This window comes from Mirounga leonina, unplaced genomic scaffold, assembly GCF_011800145.1.
Source record: "Mirounga leonina isolate KUSES-001 unplaced genomic scaffold, KU_Mleo_1.0 Mir_129, whole genome shotgun sequence".
Taxonomy (NCBI): domain Eukaryota; kingdom Metazoa; phylum Chordata; class Mammalia; order Carnivora; family Phocidae; genus Mirounga; species Mirounga leonina.
In genome coordinates this window covers 75,401,513-75,407,512 of record NW_023270323.1, presented here as the reverse complement: position 1 = coordinate 75,407,512, position 6,000 = coordinate 75,401,513, and positions in this window count along the sequence as shown.

The following is a 6,000-nucleotide window of genomic DNA, read 5'->3' as shown; positions in this document are numbered from 1 at the left end:
TTGATCTAGCCACTAAGGTAGACCTAGAGGAGCGGCCCGGTAGGGGGGCCTAGCCAGGCCAGGAGCCCAAGGGGGGAGATGGCCCCCCAAATCTGCCTCTGGGTCCACCTCTGGCATCAAAACCAGACTTCCTACAGCTGCTCTACATTTCCAGCTGGCTGGCTCATAGATGCTCTTGGCATGTCGGCTCTTTCCGTGGGAGGCATTTCAGACAGTGGAGTTGGGCTGACTGGGTTCCACTCTTGCTCAACTACTTGCTAGCTGTGTGACCTTAGGCAAGTGTCTTAACCATTCTCAACCTTGATTTCTCATACCCATAACATGGGAATGATAAGATTACATACCTCATAGGATGGTGTGATTTACTGTTCATAGAGCACTTAAAATAGCATTTGTAAGTAAGGAAGCCAGTAAGTGCTACATAAGGACTTGCTATTGTTATCATTGTCACCCTCTGTCTCTAGTCATGTCAATTAGTCACTCAAGCCAGAAAATTCAGCTTATTGACTTGTGGGGAATGAATGTTCCCTCCGCTCCCTATCCTCCATTTCCCGGAACCTATACTCCCCAAGGCTAAGACAAGTAAAGGGACTACAACTCAATGCGGAGGAGGAGAAAGAAATGACGCTGAAGAGGCATCAGAGGGGTGCCTGGGTGGTGCAGTTGGTTGGGCGTCCGACTCTTGGTTTCAGCTCAGGTCCTGATCTCAGGGTCCTGGGATTGAGCCCTGCATCGAGCTCCAGGAGACTCTTTTGCCCTCTTCCTCTGCCCCTGCCCGCCCCCCTCCCCCCACTCCCCTGTGCTCTCTCTCTCTAAAAAATAAATAAATAAATCTTAAAAAAGAAAAAAAAAGGAGCGGAGCTTACACCTGAAGCAGGAACGCAAGGTCTGACTCATTTACATAATCAACAGTACCCACCCCACCCCCCCACCCCCGCCCTTAGATCTGGCATCAGCAACAGGAGCCAATATGAATGACAACCCAAGAAAGGGTAAGGTTCCAAGGGACCTCTAGGGATTTGCCAGACCAAGGAGTGGGGAGGGAAGGACTGAAGGAAGGTCTGAGGGGAGGAGGTCTCTCTGCAGACCAAGGGGGCAACCACAGTGGGAGCCCAGGGAAGGGAGGGCTAAGGGCCTGCGCTCTGGGATGCTGTTAGGTGAAGCTGCTGTCCCTGCTTCTCCTCCCTTCCTGTGTGGGGAAGAACCTGAAGTAAAGGACTACTTGCACATTTTTCTGGACTCTGTGGGGGATTAACTGGATAAAAGTATGTTCAGTTATGGAAATCATGACTCCTTCTTCTATAACAGGGGATGGAGTGCTGGACTGGGCTCATTCGCAATCCCCAACAGTGTCCTCTGGGTCCACAGGAGGCATCCGACATATGAAAGTCCTTTGGTTACAATTAGGGTTCTCATAAGTTAAATTAATGGATTGTGATAATATATTTGACATTTCCAGTGAAACACTTTGGGGTCTTTGGGGGCATATTTGGTAGCCGCTAAATGATTGATATACAGGTTCTTTGTTAAAAACCTTGTGTAAGTTACAGCCGCTCAACTTTAAATCTATTTTTTAAAAAAACAAACCTAACCCACCACAGGCTACTTTTGGGGGGAAAAACTCAAAACTATTCCCACTGATGCTCACAATGAGACTTGCATGTTCAAGTTTGAACTTACAGCTATAATTTGCCTGCCCTTGTAATGAACAATTATTAAAACCAGTGACTGGCTTAAAGGATTCCTAAATTAACCACGAGAAGCTTGGCTTTCTCGGGAGAGTTGGGTAGAACTCCAGCAGTGCGGCCAATTCCTGGTTATTGATAACTTTTGGAATCCTGCTACGCTGGCCTGCCTTGTGTCTACACAGCAAAGAAAGGTGAAGACAAGTAATAATGGAGACCTAAAAATATATCAACAAGAATAAATGTGTTGTGAGGAAATTCCAAGCTTTATTAAATGCACTTTTGGTGAAAGAAGCCCTACAGAGAATTTCTTAATAAATTTTCAGAGAGGGGAGGTGCTTGGTCACCGGAGTAGCCTACATAAGCAATTGTGGTATTTGTGGAATGTCAAACTGCAGATTGCTGGAGGTAATCATCCAGCTAGTATCACCATCGTTTCTTATGATAGACCAAAGTCTAGGATTGTGGTTCGGGGTTGGCTGAGACTCATGTTCTTGTGTTGGCGGATTGTGTTGGTGTCATGGACTCTCCAGTTTGGAAGGAGCTTGAGCATGTAGCCACCCCTCCATGCAGCCAATGCTCCCACACTCAAAGATCTGTGGCCAGAAGAGACAGTGTCTTGATTTTAAACACCTTAGTAACTCATTCCAAAGTCCGGTAACACCCACATCCAGGAAATTCTTCTTAAGGTTTAGCTTAAATCCCTCATGCTTCAATGTAAGCTCATTTCCTCTCCTTCTGTCCAAAACAGAAATAGGGAACAGCTGCTCTCCATCCACTGGTTCATACACTTGAGGACTTTATTTCAACCCTCCCCCTAAATCTTCTTCTCTTCTCCAGAGTAAATACTCCAGCTCCCAGAAACATTCTCTGAGACCATGATAGCCAATTATTTTCTAAGTGTTTCCTTTAATTCCAACATTGATCGAAGGTACTGTCTCAGCTTTCATTCTTGAACAGCACACATTCAGTGGGTGATGCAGAGACCCAAAAGTAAAGCAAGGCTCCTGCCAATATTTGAAGACGTTCTACCACCTACAGCTATCCCAGCACCACCAGCTGTGAAGTTTAATCTATCATCAACCTCAGTATCCTCATTGCTACAATGGCTCTATTTTCATTACTAGCTCTGCACCAGATGCTCTGTTAACACATTTAATATAGATCATCTCATTTACAACAACTCTGTTGGGTGGCTATTTTTATCTTTGATTCATAGATGTAGAAATACCTTCTAAAGATCTCACTACTAATAAGTGACTGGGATTTGAACCTGGGGCTGTGTGACTCAGAGCCTAATTCATGCTGATCTTTTCTTGTCCCCAGAGAGTAGGCTAGTAATACATAAAGTTTTAAATATTTCATTCTCAGCGATATCATTTAAAAACAACAAACTGCATCATTGCACTTACTATGTTTGATCATAATTATGAGTGTGAAGATGTGTCTGCCCCATTGGACTTTGACCTGTTCCTGGGTGGGGACCTCGGCTTTGTTTGTATATTTTCAGCACTAAACACAGTGCCATTTATTGAGTAGACAATCAAAATTTGTTTGGAATATGGCTGAATGAATGGGTGGATGGATGGATGGATGGATGGATGGATGATGGATGGATGGGTGGATAGATGGATAAAACATACACAAATCCACACTACTAATTATCCCAATTCTCAAATTCAAAAGTACTTACAGATTCATACGTATCCCTTTGTATAAATGCCATTCCCCTTCCTCTACCCCTATTCTCACAACAAAATTGGTTTGGGGTCATGGGATAGTTGGAAGATAAAGAATCTAATCTCATTTCCCCCACCAACTCAATGTGTGATCTTGGACAAGTCACTTGTTTTCTCATCTGAAATATGAGGAGAGTTGGCCTGGATAATATTTGAGGCCCTTTCCAGTCCTAAATTTCCATAATTCTATGGCTATCAATCTACCTTAATCAGACTTATCTAAATAATCACAAAAACACCACTCATGCTGGAGAAACACAGTCATAATAAACTAAGCAAAACCAAATGCCCTTCAATATCCTGTTGTGAACTATAAAATGTCCCCCTAAAATCACATTCTCCCCTTGAAACAGGATGTAGGAAAAATATTTTCCTATTAAATCCTTTTAAAGTGCAAGCGAAAGCATTTATTCTGTGATTTGCTGTCCAACTCAATAAAAAGTAGAGGATTTGGCCTTCTTAATTACAGAAGATACTGTCAGAAAAGCAAAGATGGTAGAAATTCAGGTTGGAAACCAAGACGCCATGCCAACAAAACGACATGTACATGTTCTGGAGGGATTTTCAAGTGTGCATCGAGCAGTTTATTTTTGCCATTATGTTGGGGAAGCCAGTAAATGGGTTTTTATGAGGTGATTTATGAAACTCCTGGGGTGGATGAAGTGAGGGTAGGGAAGAAGTGGCACCAACTTCCAAACCTGTGGGGTGAGGACAGAGCAGACTTGAACACTGACAACTGTTGGTTACCTTGTTGCAAGTCGAGTCCTGCAATGGGTTTGGCAGAAAGAGCTAGAAAGGGCTAAAAGATTTCCCTGGGCAAGGTAAAGAGGAACTTTACCTTGTCCTTAGGATATCTGAAAGCCTCCTACAAGAGTCTATCCTTTAAGGGCGGCAGTTCTGTTTTCCTTATTGCTGTAGAGCCTGGGAGGGTTATAAGGAACAGACCTAGAAATGTTGTTTGAGAAATGGAAAAGAGCAGGTGGGTCTCTCTGTTCAGCTAGGAAGACAGTAAGGGGCATCTGCCCAGTTCATCATCATCCTTCCTTTCTGTCAGAGCTACACCCTGCGGTGGGCAGGATAATGGTCCCCCAAAGATGTCCAATTTTAGCCCAGTGAGACCCGTTTTGGAATTGTGACCTCTAGAACTGTAACCCAGCAAAATTTGCATTGTTTTAAGCAAGTAAGTTTGGTAATTTGTTACAGTAGCCACAGGAACCTGTTATACCCCCCATAGCCTCCAACCAACAGAGGGTGTCCTGATAGCCATGTGTGAACCATGTGACTTCGGATGCTGAGCCACAGATGATTGGATCACAGGTAGATGTGTGTCCCAAGCTGGACTGATTTTTGTCTGCATGTTCGGAATTTGGCCTTGGGATTGATTCAGCGATGACTAGCAGCATGACATACAAATTCAGCTGAGGGCGGGGGAGACCCATGTTCAGCTACATGAGTGAAGAAACAGAGAAAGCTGGTTTGCAGAGATAATTATATCAAGGGAGAGAGAGGCAGAGAGAGGTGGAGAGAGGTCTGGTAGCATTCTAATTTCTAGCTCCCCTCTGAGGTGAGGTACAAGTTTGTAGAACAGACCCCTCACCCAGTCACTGCACCCCATGGACACTTGCGAAAGAGCCAATGTCCTCAGTTCAGAAACATTGATAGACCAGCTCCAACCAAATGAAAAAAGTGTAGACTGGTGACTGTTGCCCAACAACCAGATGACTAATATTGGCTCCGGGGGGAGGTGTCAAGGGGACTTAGGGGGAAATCCCTGCTCCAGAATCAGCAGTGTGAATAGCTGTGGTGTTCCTCCATTTTTCAGACAAGGCTCAGAGAAGTGAAGTAACTTGCCCCAAATCACACAGCTAGTAAGTAGGACAGTTGGAATTCAAACAACTCTAGTCTTTCAGTTTCCAAATCTCATGTACTTTTCGTTTGTTCATTTGCTTTTCACATTACTTGTCCTCTGCTAACTGCTTCCTGGATTTTTTTTTTTTTAAACTAGAAATAATTCAGAGATCTGATAAATGTCCCTATGTACCCTACAAAAATTCCTTGGACATTAAACCACTGTCCAGGGAGGAGAACACTGAGCATGTGATATAGCGATATAGTGGTCCAGGCCTTACAGGGTCCAGGGTCTACAGATTGGATCCCAAGGAGGTTTAACAGAGCAATAACTTCCCACTCTCTTCTGAAGACTTTTGCTCCCTCGTGTCCACATCTGTGTGGTTCCTGGGAAGTGCACACCAGCAGCCACTGGAGTCTTGGCTGGCCATGGGCCTCTGTCTCTGCCTGATGTCCGGGCTTGCAATCCCCAACCACACTGTGACTCTTGGCTTCAACAACCTTTAGAGAGCCAAGGACCGGAGTAAAGGGGGTACTGATAGAGTAGTCTGAACTCAGGGAGTTCACTGCCTTCAAAGTCGGACCCTCAGGCTGTGCTGAACCCCGTGCATGTCATGCTCAGCCCTCCGGGCCAGCTGGACTCCTGAAGACTGATTTGTACCAGGAAACCATGAGAGTCTCCTGGGAGTTCAGAAGGTTAGGGGTCTTTCCCAAGACCATCGCTGATG